Here is a 20,991-nt window from a genome sequence, read left to right as displayed (position 1 = left end):
TCACAGAACTCAATTGTACTGCAACAAATGTTTTATAAAGAGAAGACCTGGGTACGTAAATACTGAACAGGCTTAATTTTTCCTGTTTTTTTTTCTGAATCCTGTTTGTGCTGGGGATACATAGAACTTCCCGCTGTACAAACTTTTACAAAATACTCATTTCTAACGTCTGTCACAGCTAAAATATTTTTTCAGCGGTAAATATTTATCTCATTTTTCTTTAAATAGAATTTTGTTTGAGAGCTGATGCCTGCAATGTGCTGGTAGCATTCAACTCTGAAGTTGAGAGAAGTCTCACTTTGGAGGACTGCAGTCAGAATAGCTGAACATAAGCTCTGGAAAGACAGTCTAAGAAGATGATGGGGTGGACTCCAACCTTCATTAAATTAGTATTGTCCTTTACAATATCACGACTGAGATCAGAATTTGGCCTGCAGGCTAAGGAAAACATGGTCTCCTATGTTGGGAGCAACCAGCCTAGAGTGAAGTTGTTAACACTGGCAACAGAATGGAAGAAGAAAATAGAAAATGTAGCTGCTGTGATTAAAAAGATTTAAGAAAGCCTAGAACAGTCCGTGGGGTAGAGAGAGGTCAAGATAAAGCCAAAATGTGCCTCAGTGCCCCCTCCTATAATAGGAAACGACTGAGTAAGGGGTCTAGAGTCTGACTGAAGATGTGTGTGAAGCGGCTGGACCTGAAAGACTTATTTTCACAGCAGAAGAGGATCCTACCCAAGAAGGAAAACCCTGTGGAAAACCTTACTTCATTCTCCTTAGCTACCAGAACAGATATTCAAAGGATGACATGACCCTTTTCTTCACAACTAGCTCTGCTTTGTTTTTTTGTGGTTGATAAAGAATTATGAAACTGGATTTTCTTCTCTCTCTTCTTAGAGAGATCTGGAGAGTAGCTTCCAAGCTGATGAAAGAAATGCAGACTATTATTCACAAAAGAGCTGAAGAACATCAGTGTACCACCTGCAGAATTCCAAACCAGCAGAATGCCATAAAAAAACACTGGAGGAGTTGTGGAGGCATTTTCTAGAGAGAAGCGAACATCTTTTTTTTTTTTTCCTGCTTTAGGAAAAGAAGGAGCTTAAAACTCCAGGTTTCCACATTCCTCCCCTCCAAGTCACTCCAAAGCTTCCAGTCTTGTGTTTAACCTAGGTACCCTGTAGGTAGTGAGGACCAGGCTGGCAGGGTAGCCAAAACCATTACGAAATATTCAAAACTTATGGATCATGCTGGAAAACAACCCAGGAGAATTAGTTAAAAGGTAAAGTTTTGAAAATTCTTTTAAATTACATTAAATGGAGTTGAGAACAAATTCAGGGGCAGTGAATTTGCAAAGATGGAATCGATAAAGGGAAGATATAAAAAGCAGCCATCCTCTGAGCACCAGTAGCTTCCTGCAGTACAGGTGAAAGGCAGCTGAAGGGTTTCAGCATCACAGATGTAGAGGCAATTTTAACGTTAGAGTTTGAACTCAGTTAATTATAACTTCAGAAGATAAAGGTTGGAGGCCCATTAAAAGTGAAAGCTGTCAGTGCAGGAGTTGATATGTTTGTGTTTTGCTCCATATACATCATAGACATTTTTCAAGACACAAAATAGAAATTTTTAAAAGGGAAATGAAACCAGTGATGTTTTCAAAATTAATTAAAATAATCTTCAAAATCTTTAGTTTTTAAGAGTAAAATAAAAAAGTCCCGAGTTAGAAAAGCAAAGTAAAAAATGGCAATATCAGGTTCCTTTCTAAATCATCAAACCTCAAATATTGTTACTCAAGAGTCTATATTCTTTGCTTCTCAGAAGTGGATTCTTGAGCATGTTTAGCACTGCAGTGTGTCTGTGTAAACAGCTTTGTCCTTAGAAGAGAAGCCGTGAGTTTACTAGTGGAATGAGTCATTTTACTGGGTTTATTACATGAAATGTAGCCCCTTAGAGTAAAAAAAAAAAGCTAAGTTTCAGATTTTGGCCTTACAATAACTGTTAAGAAACATAATACAGATCGCTGTAGAAACACCCATGAAAAGAATAATTCAGTGACTTTTGGATTTTCACTGTCACATTTGTTTGTTATTAAATTCACTGGGAGAATGAGATACCAAGAAAAAACACTTAGTTTTCGGAAGAAAATTTATTCTATGAATGTACAATGGTAAAGAAGTCCACAGAGTGAGGATTTCTAGATATCACAGCAAATCTGCTGAGATCCCAATAAATAAATTAAAAAGACTCATGCAAAGCTTGTGTTATAAAAAATTTCAATAAAATTAAACAAGTTGTCTAAGAAAAAAATTGGTTCACCTTGATAAAAAGTTAAATGTAGAGAACTGAATTATGAAACTCAGGAAAAAGACAACAAGATTATAGAATTGGTTGCTCTGTGAAGTGTGCTGTAACAGATAAACAGGGGATGTCAGTGCCTGAGTGTCTATCAAAACCCTTTAAAGACCCCAGATTAAAGACCCAGCCTAAACAATTTCCGGAAATTGAAATTCCCTTGTATAATGACCTGACTTACCATCAGACTCCACAGAAGCTCAGCCAAAAAAAAAAAAGTAGATTTTGATGTTTATATTGCATGGTATCTCTTTGACTTCACTACGAATTAGTTCTCATTTTTTACTTTCAGAGCAAGTCAGCCCAGCTATGCTCAGTAATGTGAAACATATTGAGGGCAAAACCTGCATGGATTTAACAAGCATAGGAGCTATCTGAGCAGCTTGGAGCCCTGAATTAAAACCAAGTTCAGTACATCATATATCATTTCCTTGATTTATTTGAACTCTATTATTGTTATTGTTAGTATTGCTCCTTTGAAAGATTAACTGCTTGCTGGTTAATGCAGAAAATGTAGATTGAATATTAGTCAGAGACGTGACACTAATAATGCATTTCCTAATTATTTCCCTATGTGATGTTGTTTCAGTATTTGAAATGTTCACTACTTACTATGTCTTTGAAAAGGAGATGCCCTAGCAATACTACAGGTATTGAACTACCCTTGTGTTTTGCTGGCAGTATCCATAAAAAGTTTCCAAGGATGTTTGCTGGTAATTGCAACATTGTTTATTCTGCCATCTTGTTCACCAAGCTGCTGTTTTTAAAATGCTGTCTTCTAGATTACAGTAATGTGGATGCAAAAGTTCCACTAGTCACCAATTCATAGAAACATTTACAGTGAATTAATTGGAAGCAGAATTTTCTGAACCTGAATGGCAGAAGGAAGAGTCTAGAGTGTCGTGTGCTGGAGAACAGGAGTTTGGGAACAACCTGTGGGAGACAGAAACAGCAGCTGAGGATTAAATGAAAGAGATGGAGGAGAGACAGAAGGATGAGAGAAGAAATTTCTCAGAGCAAGGCCAAAGGAAGATGTTCACGATAGTAGGAAATGATTGGGAGACTTGGCATCATTCTCCAGTCAGCCCTTCCACAACAAGATGGTCCCAATGAAAGCCCTCCTAAGGTCACCACAAGGTAGGCCCAGGATTTCCAGCCAAACCAAATCTCCCCCAAACTGTTGACCTGGAAGGTGCCTGGTAGGTTACAGGACTGTTCCACAGTGATGCTTTCAGCATGGTTCTTTCTGTTTAATTTTTTGTTAAAATCCAGTCTGATCCCTTTGAAATCATTGGAACATTTTTGCCTTTGGGTTTTGAAGACACAGGGTGAGAACATCAATTGCTTCAGGTCTGTTTCCTTTCCTCAGACACTGTTGGACACAGAGCTCTCTAAAAGGGGATGTTTCTGTTTGCGATCGTATCAGAGCTGCTTCCTCAGGTCCATCGCACCCTTCCCCACAAGCTTAGCCCCAATTGCCCTTCTAGGAGGGGAGAACTCATGGAGTATGGTGACCAAATGCACATAAAGCATGACATATGCAAAACTACATCATCCCTTGGTGTAGCTCAGTTTGTCAGTACCTGACAAAAGAGGATAATTTATGTACAGGACACATCTTAGGTCAAATCCTGGCTTTGCTGAAATGACAAAATCCCTGGTGAATTCATGGAGCCAAAATTTTTCATCCTTGTGTTCTCTTTCGGGAGCACTGCATAAGGAGATTTAATTTACTACCACAGAGACCAGAGCAAGCCTTAGTGTGATACAAGTTAGAATTAATATTAATAAATGACAGGGATAGGAAATCTTCCTTAAATTTTTAACAGATCTGGCAATTTAATAAACCAGCTCATTTTTATTTCAGAAAAAAATCTGTTCTAAATAACAGCTCGTCTGATTTTTTAACAATAAATGGTGTAATTCACTGGTGGAAGACACTAAAAATACACTGCAAACACTGTCAAATAGATTGACCCAAAGCTCCAGAAGTCTGGAAACTGTTGTTTGCATACAAAGATGTGTTCATTAAAATATTTTTTTATATTTGCCTGGAGTCCAAGCATATATAATACTCATCCATGGAACAATAAAGAATTTAGTTAACAACTTTTGTTAAATTGAAACAATGTGCATATAAAAATTGGTCATTCAAAGAAATACAAGCATTCACTGCCAGAAACTGGCACTTGGGTCATACTTGGAGTTTAAAGGTTGGAAACTGTTCCAGACATCTTTATCTGCAATGCTATTCTTCACTAATAGTTCAGCTGTGGTTTACTTTAGCAGATCTGCTCAGAGTGAAGAACTGATGGCCACTGATTTTTGTTACCTACAGTATACATGAAGGAAGGGAGTACTGAATTTGAATGGCATCAGCAGAATCTGATCGGTGTTTGAAAACAGACTACAGTAAAAAGATGGAAACCTTATTCCTGCAAGTAGCATATTTTACCTTTTCATTGTAGGCAGCTGTATATCCTTTTCTCACCTTGAAAAATTTGGTAAAAACACAAAGAAACAATACGGAAAAATCCTTTCTTGTCTATCTTCCATTAAAATAACAAGACATTGAAAAAAAAATAATTAAAAGAAACCTGAGAGTGTAAAATAGTTGAAAGTTAAGTTTTGTCAGGGTAGATCAAACATCTTTGCATCTTGATTGATGTGAAAGATCTGTAGCCTCTTCAGTGAGAGCTACTGTCTCTCAAGTTACAGCCCCCTGTTATCCTATTGCTCATGCCGGCTTTGGTTAATAACCAAATTCTCAGGACACTGTTGGCAAGGATTAATATTATGTAATGTCTCACTATTAATAGCCCTTGCTATCTTGCTATCTCATTGATTCTAGCCTATAACAATACTTACATATATTTCTTTGCAATATAGAAGAGAATATCAAATCACTGAAAAGAGTGAACACCTCAAGAAGAGCTGCATGCCTGACTTGCAAGAGACAACCAATCACTTCTGGCAAGCCATCACCTCCCATGCTTTTAAATCCATTCCAGGAGGGTTGTTTCTTCCACAGAAATGCAATGTTAACATTGACAGTTGTCAGCAAGACACCAACATTCTAGTGATATCCTCTCAACTCACCTATTCTGTGTCTTCTGAAGACAATAAACTTTTGCAGGAGAAGCACATACAGTGCTAGGGGCCTTCTCTGAATATACTGTTAGTGCTTAATAATTTCAGACAAGAACAGAAGGGAATTTTAATCTGTCAGGGGGCTGAAAGATTGAGCTTTCAAAACTGAATGACACAGAAGTTGTGAAAAATAAAGAGTTCTCAGGAAGTACTAAGTGCTGTTTCCAGAAATTACTACTGTTAGACTACACTGGTGGAACAGCGATCTAAGCTCCTTTAAGGTCAGCAATAAACAGAGACCAGACTCTAGAATAAATCAAAATAATGTTAGAAGAACAGAAAGTGTTGTCAACAGAAGCAGAGCTGCATGCACTTCTTTGAAACTGCAGAGACGATCCGTGAGGCCTGGGGATAAGACAGACAGTTTCTTGGAAATGGTAACAATAAACAGCGCTACAGCCAAGAGTGGGTAGATTTTGTAACCTATCAGAAATGGGACTCTGCTCTGCCCCCTGATTTTTTTTGCAAACCGTATTACAGCGTAATGGATCAAAGGCTCTGCTGCACTGTAGCTTCACTCAACCAGAAACAGGAGGGTCACTTCTATGCCACTACAAGTCCCAACTACTGCAGAGCCAAAAGCTGTCCTAAAGCCTGACAACTTCCAAAAGATTATCAGGAGCAAGGCTGGCTGCAGGAAAGTATGCCTCCTCCTCTGTGAAACAAGGTGAGTCCAACTATCCTTGAGCTCAGTTTGAAATTCAGTAACCTAAAGAGAGTTTAGAAAGGATATCAGTTTTTCTAAGCATCCAGACTGCTCAAAAAGATGCATCTCTAATACACTAAAATATTGCATTAGTGATGGAGTGATCCCAGAGGAAAAAGGAAGGAAACAGTGTTGACTTCTGCACACACGTGCCTCTTCCATTAAAAAAGACAAACCCATTTTTGTTAACTTCTGCAGAGCTCAAGTTTCTGCACTTTTTTCACTCTACCTTCAAATATTTCTTACCTTTTAAGCACGTACAGCTAAAGAGTTTAAAAAATGTTTTCACTTTCCTGCTGTAACTTAATCAGCACATAAATGTTGTCTTGATAACCCTGAAGAACGAAGTCTGCTCATCCCCAGTGCAGATAAATCACAGTCAAAAATGCTGCATTTTTTCTCCACATTGTGGTACAAATAAATCTTAGCTGTTGCTCAAACAGATTACTTGTAGGAGCAAAAGGAGAGTTTAATCTCCTTGTCCATTCAATTTTTGGCCTCTGTACAGAGACTGCCAAAAAAGTTGCCAATTAGTGCTAATTGTAGAGGAGGTTTTTGTGATGTTCACCCTTGTCCACTGAAAATTGGATTACAACCATCAAATTCATTTCCTGTGCCGCTGATATATTTTATTCAGGTCACCAGCACTTTTGCAGTTAGCCTCTTTAAAATTAGTGTCTGATCATACACGAAGACAACAGAGGTTGAAGACTCATCATTATATCTCACTCTCTTTTCTCCCAATGTGTTAGATTTATTTGAGGGGGGTTATGTTAATTGAATTTTCTCAACCACAATACACAAAAACAAAATAAGACTTCAAGAGTCTTTCAGTTCTCATGTGGTTATGTAATAATACATTAATAGAAAGGATTTCCATTTTTAGACATCAAACCCCTGACAGATGTTTTTGGATCTAGTTGCATTTAGTTAGTCTCCATTATTATGGCACACTTTGATCTGGAGCATTTCTTGTCCGTGATCAAATGTAAAATGAATTCAGATTCATTTCCTTTCATCTCATGCAAGCAAGACGTGTGAACCATTTACTTAGCCCTGCGACTCTGTATGATGAGTATTGTCTTTTCACTGGTTCCTGGTGGGATTTTTTTCTTTTTCTGGTAGATGAACCAGCTCCTTTATATGATCTTACAAAAGACACAGGCGGAATGTCACTTCACATTTGTCAAGAGCGAGCCCCACAATCTCTTTAACAAGTGATGTTTTACAATGTCTTGCAGGAGATTTTTGCAAACTGATGTTAATTAGCCCAGAAAAAAAAAAAAAAAGATAGCAATTAAGGCATCAAAACTGTCTTTGGAAAATCTGAAAGGTTTTATTCAACCCTGGAGAGGTAGATATTATGAAAGCTAACACTACAAAAGACTCCATAACTCATCTCCTTATAACTAAGCATTGTTGTAATCAGACAAGAAAGATTAACCTTGTTTAGGAGGAGTCTTTGCTGCCACTATTAAGGCTCAATGAAGTGTGTTGAAAAAGATTTTCAGTAACATTAGTTTCTTTGTTTTCACAGGTTTACACCATAGCATTATCATAGCTATATGTATGTCCTATACCTGTATGTTACTACAAGGAATATGGAAAAAGCAAATAGGTAAAATAAAAATACTCTTCCCCTCACACTTTTACCATCAGTAGTTCCAAATAGAGCATTACTATATGCATTGAACATCATACGTCAATCATTTAAATTCTGAACTCTCAATTTGCCCATCACCTTTTCATTAACCTGTGAGAAAACTAATGTTCATACAAGCTTTGAAGAACAGGTTGTTACATACTTATCTTGTACATGTGATTTTCTTTACCCATTTATTTGCAAACTATTTTATAACTGACTCTTACGCCTTATGCCAACATATTTAAAAGTGAGATACTGTCAGGGACTACAATCCCACAAGCATATAAGTGTGCATGTAACTTAACCAATCTAAATAGCTCCTTACACAACATAACAGACATCTGCTCACCACTTGAAGGAGAAACATGTTTAGACAGAAGAGGATGGTCTGAAATTTGTGGTCCTAGGGGCTGGTAGCAGTTCAGCTTCAACAGAGATTCATCTCAATAGCCGAATCTGAGCCTGGCACTGTGCAACACCTCTTTTGTTGTGGACTCCTCTGGGGCTCAGCTGCTGTGGAGCGTATCGAGCAGTGGTAACTGAGTTTCTTGCAAATGCATGGGCTTCCAGCATATGCCCAAGGCAAAACTGTATTTTCACTGTCTTACTACTTCATAAAACTTCTGTTTTGGCAGAAATTCTACTCGTTGGATTTTGGAGGGGACACTGAACAACACACACTATATTGCAGGATGGTATGCAGACATTACTGATGGCAATACTTAAAGGTAAAGGAATAAAATGATCCATGTGGTATGACCTGAAGCTCTTATTGGCACCTGTTTGAAACACCTTTCAAAATTGTTTTTTGCTTCAGTCATGTGAGCTGGTATAAATCCCAAATTCATGGTGGTAAAATCATAGTAATCACATAACCTTTCCTCTTATTTCAATTTACTATTGCCATTTCAGTCATTTACTTTTGGAATGCAAATTCTATACAAGTACCACCTTCCATCAATTCTGTTTGCTTTACTGATCAGCTGAAAGTTTTTGGCTCATTTCATTCTTCAAACTTTTTCTGTCCCTAGGGTGGTGTTCACAAGTAATTATTATTAATATTTGTTCTATGCTGCCTCTGGATGGCAGTAAACATATTGATGTGAAAGGGATTTTTTCACATGGGATATTTGTATGTTACACTGTGTTGTGCTCTATGTCAAGCACTTTGAGTTCCCTAACACTACAGTTCCAGGACAACATGAAGGCAGGGAATCTTAATCTCAAACTGAAGCGTTCCAGTCTTCAAGAAACATTTGTGACTGCAGTTTTCTCTCAATAAATCACAAACTTTCTGGCTTGCACACAATTCTGCAGGTTATGGCCAAATAATATAATGCCATTTGAAATAATTAAAATGTCATGCATGCTTTCTAGAGCAGTACACATACAGAATAAATTGAAACGATCTGAAAATTTGCCCCTGAAAAGCTGCATATACTTGCTATATCTTATAGGTAATTGGTGAGGTATTTCAACAGTCAAGTTAATGGTCCAAAAGATACAATAGTTAAATTAAAAATGAATACTTCATTTTGAATAGCATTAGATCCCGGAGAAATGAATACACAAAAGCTACTTTGCAGCTGTGGAAAAGATTGCAAATAGTTTTGTTCTGCCAACAACTGCCAGGCAGAAAGGGCACGCCACGTTACAGCTTGCTGTTCTGTACAGCCATAGTAATATTTTCTGTACGTAACAGTAAAGTGTTATGCCCTTGTAGACAAATTTCATTCAAAATAGTAGGGCCAACAGAGGGCCCATAGTTTCATCACATAAAGGGTGATAACAAGAACTGTGGGTCAGGCGGACAGGGGGCCTTTTGGTGCTCATGAGCATATCTGAATTAGTTTGCTCTTTTCTTTCAGCTGCAGGATGTTGGGATTTCCCCTTCCTTGCATTTAGGACAAAGAAAGAAGTTCAGTGATTGTTGAACATTAACATGCAACCAAGGAGACCCCCAGAGACTGGCAGAGCTGTTATGTTGAGCCTATAAAGAGTGATGTGTGCAGCATCTTCAGAGATACCCTCAAGAGGCGTTGCCTAAAGGCCTCCCCAAGGGCTCTCTCAGGGATCCCCCCAAACTTGTTGTGCACTTGAAGAGATTGCTGCAGTGGGCAAGCATCTTATACGTCTACGTTATAAATCTCTAACAGCAAACCTTTGTTCCGAAAGGAAGGATGAGTCAGTTGCTGTCAGTGAGTCATTATCTGATGGCATCAGCCATCCACGCATGCACTGTGCTGCACAGTGTCGTGATCCCAAAGGCACTTTGGGATCTGTCTCGATTTTGATGATGAAGCTGTTTCTATCCAGAACCATGTGAGACCTTCTTGGAGAGTCTGAGTTAATCCAAAGAGAACAACTTGGAGAAACCTCACATTTGCTTCAAATAGTGCCTAGAACTAGACCTGTCTTCTGCTTAGAATTACTGCTAGGTGACCCTTCATTTCTTCTCTCTCTTGACTTTGTGATAACTCCAGAATACTTCTTTTACGTGTGCCTATTTCTAGACAAACAGAAGTGCACTGTTACTCAGGAAAGAAATGAAGTAGCAGAGCATAATTCCTCCATGTGTCTAGCAAGCTTGGCAATTAGACTAGTCTTGGGTATTTTTCAACAGAAACACTTCAGGGTTAAAAGAGCTGTCTTGCTACAGTTTTTATCATACACATTTGGAAGGGAAAAGGACGACATAACTCACTTTGTACCCGTCATACTGGAGCACAGAATTACAACCGTTAAAATCACAGTTTTGGATTTCGCTGAAGCACATTCTTCCTCATAGTACATGCCTCACATAACCTCTGGCGCATTCAAAGAGGGGTGCGAAAGTGTTCTTGCTCAGATTGGAAGTACAAACTAATATAGCTCTCTAAAGAATGCAAAGCCACATGCTTCACTCTCTCTTCACTTTAACACCATTTCTGAGATCCATGTATACTGTGGTAAGTGATATAATAACAAGGTGTTGATGATTTAGCCAAAGACATTTGTGGGAAAAGTATGTTCATCTTATGTTCAGACAAAGTCTCCAACTATGTTAACAGCATTTTCTTGTGGGCCACATAGCATACAAATGGTAAGACTTTAAACTGAGAGTTTAAATTAGGTTTGAAGTTCTGGACAAAGATCAAATACAAAAGCACATTGCATTTAAAGTGTAAGACTTCAGACTGACAATTTAAAATGCGAAGTCCTCATATTTGGACATGTTTCATGGATCTGCAATGGATTTCTTGAGCGAAGCTAGCAAGTAATTTAAATCATGATGTGCTACAGTGTTTTGATCTCTAAAATGAGGATAATGGCAACTGTTCATCAGGAAAGTTTTGATGATTAATATTTCAGTGAAACACTTTAAAATCTCTGGATGGAATTTACTATATAAATATGCAGTATTATTACTGTTGTAACTGCGTAATTTATTTAGTCTCAGGGATTATATGGTTGTAGTTTAGATACCACTTTATATCTTAAGTCTTTCTTTGCAGTGGCTTTTCTTGATTATCCTGGGCTGCAAACTTACATATCTACCTTAACCCAGAAATCTGAAGGAAAGCCATTCAGCTGTTATCAGAATGTTTTTTAAAAAATGATTTCGTTCAGCTGTTAGAGAAATTGAGCAGGAGTATTTGGCATTTGGATTCTAGTATGCATGTGCAGTAATCGCCACCATGAACTGCTGCTTTGTTAAAAATAGTTTAAGATCCAAATTCAGTTATCTATTTCATAAAGAAGAAGGATGTTCTCCTTACCTAAGGGGATGGAAAATATAACACACATAGACATACATTTGGATACCTAAAAATATATGGGCATCTGCTACGGGAATATATTAAAAACTCAAGAGTAACAGTGAAATGAATAAGGTGCAAACAAGACATGCTAAACCTTTTATACCATAGATTCCAACTACAGCTGTTGTGAGAGCCTGCAGTCCTAAATGGGCTGCTTTGCCCCAGCCCATCCATAGGGTTTGCTTCCCTTAGGATTTTCCTTAGACGGTGAGTATCTCTCAGTCCATCAGTGTTTTGACACCGCTATTTTTGCTCCAACTTTCTAGAAGTGGAAAGGAAGCATGGTTAGAGCAGGGCTGCAAATTGGCATCCTTAAATGCTGCCTTTGCCAGCACTGACAACTTCTCAGTTCCACAACTCAGCCTCCTATAGCTTGCTTGTTTTGATGTCTGGATATTTTCAAATAAGGTTACTTTTACCATGAAAAAAAATGTTGTGGGGACTTACATTCACAAGTTGTTCCCATATCACAACCTATAACAATATAAGTTTGCTCGCTAGCATGGTCTTTTGTTCATACATCCTATGTCTGCTCTGTTGCTTTGGTAAGGCCTTGGCAGGGGAAAGTCTACCTCAGCAGTCAGATTAAGTACTGACACTGATGTATGCAGCTTTTCAATGTCTTGATCTTGACAGATCATGTCAGTTTCTTGGTTTATGGAGATGAAAAAGAGACAGGTCTGGCTTTTATGTTCTCTCGTAAGAAGTGGGAAAAAGCTAGCTAACACACCTTTAAGGAAATAATACAGACAGACATGTCTTTTTATTTTTTTTTCCTTCCTTTACCTAAAGCATATATTAGTATAAACTTCCAAGGTATCAAATATTTCTATACCTACTTTCCAGTAAGGTAAGTAGCTATGGTAGTTGGACTTTTATGTTTGCTTAGAATTGAGATTGTACAAGGCAACCTTTGCAGGATTCTGTTCATAACTTTACCAGACTTTGGGTGATGAAACTTGAAAAATTTCAGATAAAACACTGTGGCCATCTCTGGTAATTAGTTTATACAAAAAGTAAGTTGTTTTGTACTTGCTGAAAAAGTGCTGCTCCCCTAAAAGAGAGATTTTTGGAGCAAAGACATAGTAAATATGATAGTGGATTTGCCCTTGCGTTCTCCCAGATTTTAGCAAATCATAAACCTCTCAAAATTCAGACTGCACTACAGACTTCCACAATTTACGAGCTAGATCCTCTATAGGTTTTCTCCAGATGGAATTTGCTTTATTCCCTCACAGCTTCTGTGTTGATCAGATTGCATATACACCATCCTCACTTTTCCTTAAAGGACAGCAGATTACTCTTTCTGGTACTTGATTTATTACAGTGCAAAATAATAAAGAAATTTGAAAAATTGACTTTTTAAACTGGAATGTCTGTGAGGGATTCTCTCCTCACTGTGGGGGGGATTTTTCTCCCAGTCCTGGTTTCTGCTCCACTCGTGCTGTTGTGGGGTGATGCTGTTTGGGTCTGCTCCTTGCAGCAAGCAGCAACTGGCTCAGTATCCATCCTGCAAACTGGGTGCATTCAAGTTAAATAGGTGCATCCTCTGCCACAGAGATCAGCAACCTCTCTCTTGCATATGGACCTCTTGCCCTTGCACAAGGATGGGGAATGCTGGTTGATCCCTGTTTCCACCATCTCCCTCTTATGATTCAAAGGCCCCACAAGTCAACAGCAGTCTTTTACAGCCATTCCTCAACCTCAGCATCCAGAGCAGACCTCCTGCAGCTCCAGCTGAATATGCCATCAAAGGTGCCTAAGGCCACACACTGCCAGGGACGACAGAAACAACCATATACACCCTGCCTGTGTTAAGGGGTCAGAAACCAAGCATTGGAGCACAGGGGACAGCAGCTATGAGGAGCAAAGGAGCACTGTCCCCGCCATGGCAGTGTGGTCCCCTCTTCACCGCTGGCAAAGCTTGGTGCAGGAGCCCTGGGTTCTGGAGCTCTTCCCCTGGATCTCCTCCGAAATTCTTCCTCTTTTCCCTTCCCTCCTTTACCCTTTCCCGAGACACAAGTGAACTTTCTCCTGAGTTTTCAGGCAGCAAAATTCAATTTTGCTTCTCAGTGTTAAGTAGCTTTGAGCTGTCTTTGACTTTGTGCCAGAAGTACCAGGAAAATAAACAAATAAAGCAAGTAGATCAGAATAAAACGCGTTCCGCTAATTAAATATTTAGTTGCACTTTAAAAAGAACACTTATAATGAATGATGTTGTGGATTTTTCTTAATATATTTTAACACTGCTAAATGTTCATGAAAACTATCTTTAGTATGCATGGTGGTCACAGAAAATAGGTTGTATAATTTTATATTTCCTACAGCACTGCAAATAATTTTGTGTCTTATATAAGCTTTTATAGTCGATCAACATGACAACAAATAGATCTTTCAAAATAAGAGATTACTTCAATAATCAACTTCTAGCAGCTTTAGAAGCACGTTTGAAGCAAGTGTAAAGTTATGTTCTGCCATTGCTTCAGGACACTTTATTTCTTCTTGACAGTGTTTTATTTTACAGAAGTGACAGGTTATTGTCTGTGTAATCATGGCTAATTTTAAACTTCAAAAACTCCTCTGTGATCCTAAAAGCTTTTAATTTGTTCATAGGCACAGGTTTGTACAAGCCCTGTACAACATCTGTAACACGGTTTTAACAAATAGGTATAGTGGTAGCTCTCCTTCTCGAAAAGTTTAATTAGATTTGAAAAGTGGCTTAAGCTCTTATATGACTTTGATACGTATAAGTACCATCACAAATGTTCACACTTTGAACCTGGTAGTGCAAGGTCTTGTGGCTTTCATGGGTACAAGTTGCATCCCCAAATCCTGCTGAGACTGGTGGGTTTCGAGGTGTGCGGCATCACTGAAAACATGGTTAGTGCTTTGCTGAACTGGGAATATCTGGGAACTCAGAATTCTGTGGCCAATCTCTCATGCGCTTCACTGTGCTAGGAATTTTGGGTCACAGTGCACAAATACTTGGCTGATACTTCAATGATATTTGAGATCAAGAAAACAGAAAACCATAATTGTGTAGGCCTTCGTTCCCAAACACACATTCTCCATTACCCCAACATGTGCTGTATCACAGATATTCCTCTTCAGGAGGGATTTTTAATTCAAAAGAGATAAACTCTGTTACTGAGAATGACATACACATAATCACAGCTAAAATATGTTTTAATGTTTATATGTTGTCATATGTACCAAGTAATTTACATTTCGTACAACACAGATAACTAAGACTGAAATTAACTATATTAATCAGTAATATTTTTAACTTTGTAGTCAGTTTAATGTGATCTATTTCAAAGTAGTTTAAAATTAATTACAATACATTATTTTTAAAATGCCGATTTTTGGAAATTGGTATCAATTTCTACTCCTTCAAAAAATCTCCAAGTAGTAAAACTTGTCCTCTGTATTTAATATTTAAACCAGGAGAATGTTTATAGAGAGTTCTTGATGTAGTTTTTTTAAGAACTACTTTTACTTACTAATAACCAATATAACATATTTGTAAGAGCCTGAAGCACTTTCATTTTTAGAATTTATAGTAGAAGTAGATGTAAGGTAGTTATCAAGGACAGAGATAATTTTTAGACAATGATCAAAATGTACTGCTTGGGTGAAGCTATACTTATGTTGACTGGTAGATTTGATACTATTTGTGTTCAAGTGAAAATCCATTATTAGTCTGAAAAATATGTGAATGCTTTTAGGATTATTTCACACCTAATTCAATCCCGTTGTCCTTGATGTTAGTTGCAGAACTGCCGTCGATGTCACCAGGAGCAGCACTGAGCCCGCAAAGTTTCTTCTTGTGTGACTGGATCCATCCCACTACTGAAAGCCCAGAACAACACGAGAGGCTTCCAGTAACACTTATTTATAGCTCCTGCTTGCTCTGAGGATCACAAGCAGAGAGTGAAATGGGATAGATCTGTCCAGTTAGGTACTCGGGAGCCCTTAGAGGAGACAAAAAGGAAGCAGCACCTCCGCTGTCAAGAGAGGGATGCAATATTGCCTGAGTCTTTAGCAGGCCACCCAAAGAGAGACGGAGGTTTGTTGCAGTCCTCCCACACTGCCCACTCTCATGGGAGTCACTAGCAGTTTCACATTTAATCATTCTTGCTTTTGGATTGTTTACTATATGGCAGTTTTTTGCTAAAATGTTCAATTCTTAACATTTATCGTTCATCTCCTCTTATTAAAGTACATTATGTCATATCCAAACCAGACCAGACACAAACTGCAGGTCAGATTCTGATACAGCCAAGACACTACCAAAGCTATAGCAATTGAGGTAATATCTCTCCCTGCACTAAAAAAGGCTAGATAAAAGCAGATAGTAATAAAGCATCTGCTTAATCTCAACATTCAGCAATAATGAACTATTTCCTCTGCATTTCTGGTTTTTATGATGCAGCCATCTTTAGAGATTGAGAGTTTACAATTTAAAAAACCAAGAACTCATATATGATGATATATTAATATTTATTCACATCACGTGAAAATCATCATGTCAATGTTTCTCCTCTAGGATGCTGAAGAGTCTGACGTCATTGCTGTACAAGTCCTGCAGAGTATTTGAGGGAAATGTAAGGCATGTTCTTTAATCGTGCTGTGAGTCATGACTCTTACGCACCACCTAAAATAGGCTCGATTAAACAACATATCCCCTTCTGGCTGGATCCCAAAGCTGTTGCTCACTGTCACTCCTTTTAGTTGGCCCTACAGTGCCTTTCCCTCCACTGAGGGGAATATGCCACACCACCTTCCTTCTGGTTGCTGCTCTCTTTGGTGACACCAGCCTGTAGGTCCCCCAACATGAGTGCTTGCCCTCTCCCTCTCTGAACATACAGCAGAACATATGAGAGGAGAACAGCGAGTCCCTGTGTTTGGTGTGCCTGTTGGAATCAGCTGCTCCCAGTACAGTTGCATGTCACTCCTCTATCACGATCTTTAATGACAGTGAGCTTTCAAAATGCCAGCACGGGTTTTTCAGGGCAAAAATACCTCTGAGCATTTTCTTACATGAGTGCTCATAGCTCCTTCACTTCGCACAAAGGGTTGCACCAGGAGAAGCTTCCCTTTCTGCATATTTGCCAGCAGAAAATCGAAAAAGTTCCAAATAAGAAGAAAGTGCATGCATTGGTTTCAAGTACCTGAGAGTTTGGAAAGAAATGGTTGCTGCATTAACTCATTCTGCTTTTTAATAAGGGCAAGAGAAGTATCCTGTGGTCCTGCCTGGCCTCCTGCCCTCTTGATTCAGATGTGGGTGGCCAGTGTCTCTGGTTTTCACTTCCACCCTGATGCCCGTCCACCCTACTGGGCTCTGTCAGGTCACTGGGGTAACTGCCAGAGAAGGTGATCTTCCCTCTCATCTCCTGCCAGGATGCTTTCTTGGCAAGAACTGACCACATTGGATACATGACATTTAATTTTAATTTTAATTTTAAACCTCTGGTAAGAGGACACCATTTTCTGCTCCTTTAACTTTAGGACTTTTCTGTTTCATCTAAATTCAAAGGTTTCTGCTGCTACCTCAGTTTTTATGGCATTGACATACATGACAAGAAAATAAACTGAAGTCCAGAGTATCTAACACAATAATTTTGCCTAGCAGATAATCTAGTTTAAAAAGAAGCCAAACATAATTTAATTATTTCATAAAAGTTTTGTGTTTTCTTTTATATTTTGATGCATAACACAATCTAAAACCATTATGATACAAAAATGGATATACTGTCTGTGGTGAATGTAACTTGCAAGTTTTCAGGAACTGGAAGATCTTGTAACAGAAAATGGAAAACTGGAGAGAATAAGCTGAGCAAATCTGAAGCAACATGATCTAGAAACCTATACCGATAAGAATATCTTCTATACGTGTGATGAAGAGTTCTTATTGCTAATTACTAGACTTACAAGAGGTCTTCCTAATATATTCAGATTTAGTACATTAAGCAAGAAATGTATCTGTTGCCCTGTAGGCTTTTTCCTGTGGTTACAGAGATTAAGTTGTAGGTATTTTTATCATTTATTTGAAGAAATGACCTGAATAAGGTAGGCTTCTGCTTGTCTAGCAGTCTGTCACCCTCAGTCTTTGCAGCTAATAGTTTTCATCTGTACTAAAGTTACAGATAATTATATTTAAGTGTCCCTCTGCCAGGTGTTAGGTGACTGCCTGCAGATGACAATGAAGAGACATCAGACGAGTTCACTAGGTACATATGGTGTAATTCACAGAAAAGTTTGGTCCTGGGTGTTCTCTAAATGTGGAAGGAGATAATTATTTTCCAAAGAGGAATAAGATACAGTAATAATAGTACTATTATGTAAGCAACACAGGTTAGTTTCTACTTGCAGAGAGATAACGCGCTTGCCATATTCTAAATGAGTCTTTTACTATGCCTGATGTACTACATAAAGCATTACTGAGTGCAGACAAGAGCATATTGTTAGGGCATTCACTAATGCAAGCTATGTGTGTCCAAGTAGACTGGTAAAATCTGTAGGAAAAGCTTCCATGTATTATCAAAAATTATCTTTTAGCAACTAGAGAACATAATTGTCCCTAGCATGCTTTTGAGAAAATTAGATGCAAAGTGTTTCAAAATCAGAAAGACTGTATCTAATGGGCAGAATTTGGGAGTATAAAAAAAAATATGCTAAACATAGTTTACAGCCTTGAGTCAGCTGTAAGAACAAAGTGTGTGTGTATGTTTGTTTAAAAAGAGTACATTTATCAGTAAAAGCCTTTAGAAACAGACATTTAAAGGAACTTACTTATTGAAAACAGATTTCTATTGTTTAGAAAATGCATTAGACACAAAGAACTCTTACAGATATACCTGCTGCATTTTAAATATCTCTTTCTTTGTAAGAATATGTACTGAGTATGTGCCTTAGCAAATGAACTGTAAGAAAGGAGAAAAAATCATGCACTCTGTAAATGAAAGTATTGTTTAGAAAGGGAGAATAACAGAGAACATGACAGTTCTTCATCAAAGAAATATGATTGCATATTTTAAAGTAACATTTTCTTATTGCTGGCATGGAAAGTAATGCATGCAGGGAGGGGAGAGTAACCAGCATGGCCATTTGTGGCAACCCTGAGAGCACAGAAATTTGCAGGCACAGACAGCGTGCACACACAGATCCACTAAGTCTAATGACAGAAGGATCAGGGGGTAGTGGACATTTGACAGCATCTTTACGCTCATTTTAAAGAGCAAATTATAGACTAAGTATTAATAGAAAAAACCTTAAGGAAAGTGAACATCACTGATATGTATAGTGACTTACCCTTATTAATTACGATGTCTCCCTCACTTATATATTGTTGAGTCATCGTAACTAGCTAAATTATTTGTGAAATGATGCACTAAAATGCATGTTACAGAGGAATGGTGTTTTTCTCTGTTTAGTGTTAATCTTTCTGATGAGGCTGATTTGCTTTTTTGAAAAGCCTGACTGATGCCACCACCTGCTAACTTGGGATCATTGTATCAGATTATTTCCTTCTACCACCTGCTGTACAGAATAGAGCTGGAATTCAGCTGATGTTTTTACATACTGGTGACAAAATTGTAACTGTTTTTGTAACCTGTATTTTAATGTAGGGGTTTTCCTGGGAATATTCTGCTAATTTTAGCTGGTTCAAAATGCTGCGATTATGAATTAAAAAATTCAGAATCTGATTACTTCAGTTTTCAGAGTTACACTTTCCTTACTCATCATTTAGTTTGGTTCCCTACCAAATCCAAATACTGAATTTACTTTAGATATTTTACTTTATTTATTTACTTTTTAAAACTCAATTTGTCCTTGTTTTGTATAGGGTTAATTGGCAATAAGATGCCAAGCCATGGAGAGTGGCATCATACATGTAATAATAAAATTTCACTATGTATAAATGAGGATGTAGACTGTCCATGTATTCTAGAAACAGGCAGCCATTCAGAAATTACTGTAACTACTCTTTTTGCCTGAACAGTTTCAGAGGAATTCAAACATGAGCCACATGTAATTTCTCCCTGTGAGCACTGATATGGCCAGCCTTGAAGTATGTCTGATTTCTAGGTAACTCACTATGTACATTTATCTGTAGTTCCATGCTTTGCAACAGCAGTTTTCAGGAGCAAGTGGGCACGTGAGCAGAGTACATTTCCCTGTAAGTAGACCACATGCCACTGAGGTCCCTTTCAGGCCTCTAGGTACTTCTGTGAGTAGGGAACCATCTTACAACTTTATTAAGTGTTGAATAAAAGTGGTCATTATTAGCTCAAAGTGTAAGGAAGAACTTATCGTTATGCATGTGTGGGAGAGTAATGTTAAAATTACAGTGGAACTACTTAGGGTTTCTCATCCTTTGGTAACAAATGCATTATTGAGTACGGAAGCTTAATATTTCTCTGGTTTTGGAAATGAAAATGTTTAAAAGAAGAGAGAACTAGCCTTAGCAAGAAAAAAGAAGGAAAAAGAGTGTCTTCTTAGCTCAAATTCTAAGTACTCTTATTGAAAATACTGTTATTCAAGTATTGTCTATTTTGTGACTCTCTAAGCTCTTAAATCAAATGACCAAACGATTTTACTTCAGGGCTTAGCAAATAGGGTCTACAACACAACCCCCATTGCTTGGCAGGAAAGTCTTAGGATTGTCAATAATAGTTTTTTGGATTTTTCTAGTAACATTAAAGTTTGTGTCTGAGGTTGTAGAAAGCACAAACAGTTTCTCTGAATACTGGTTTTAGCCAAAAGCCTTGGTTTTGTGCCTCTCACTTGCTAGAAGTGATTTTATAAGTGCTATATGAAGTGGAACGGTGGCATCTCAGGAAAATATTGTAAGCTTTCATTAAATCAGTTTTTGAAACACTGAAGGAAGTATCCTTGTGCTTCTACACCAAACTCTCACATCTTAGAAATTTAGAATACTTGGTGACCTGTCCCTTTAGTAGTCTTATCTTCAAATCCGTTCAGGAACATAAATATTCACAGCAAATGTTTTGGGTCCTGCTTGGCGCTATATAAAGTCATTACCTGTTTGTTCAGTGGCTAACCCCACATTTTATTTTAATTCCTTTGTTCAGACCTAATGTAAATTTTTCCCCAAAATTCCTGGTTAGAGAGTATAAAAGGCAAAACTGGAAAAGCTTCAACTTTGATGCCATTTCTTTCAAGCTGCCAAAAGTAAAGCAGAAGAGACTACTCCAATGTTATGGAAAGAAGTTCTGCCTAGTAACCCCAGCTTAGAGACACCAACAGGAATGATGTGAGATCCTTGAATTTATTTTCTGGGGCTGCCTTAATGAGATATGAAACCATGCAACAGAAAGC

This window comes from Nesoenas mayeri (genome assembly GCF_963082525.1).
Source record: "Nesoenas mayeri genome assembly, chromosome: 1".
Classification (NCBI taxonomy): domain Eukaryota; kingdom Metazoa; phylum Chordata; class Aves; order Columbiformes; family Columbidae; genus Nesoenas; species Nesoenas mayeri.
Note: the sequence above shows the minus strand (reverse complement) of the source record.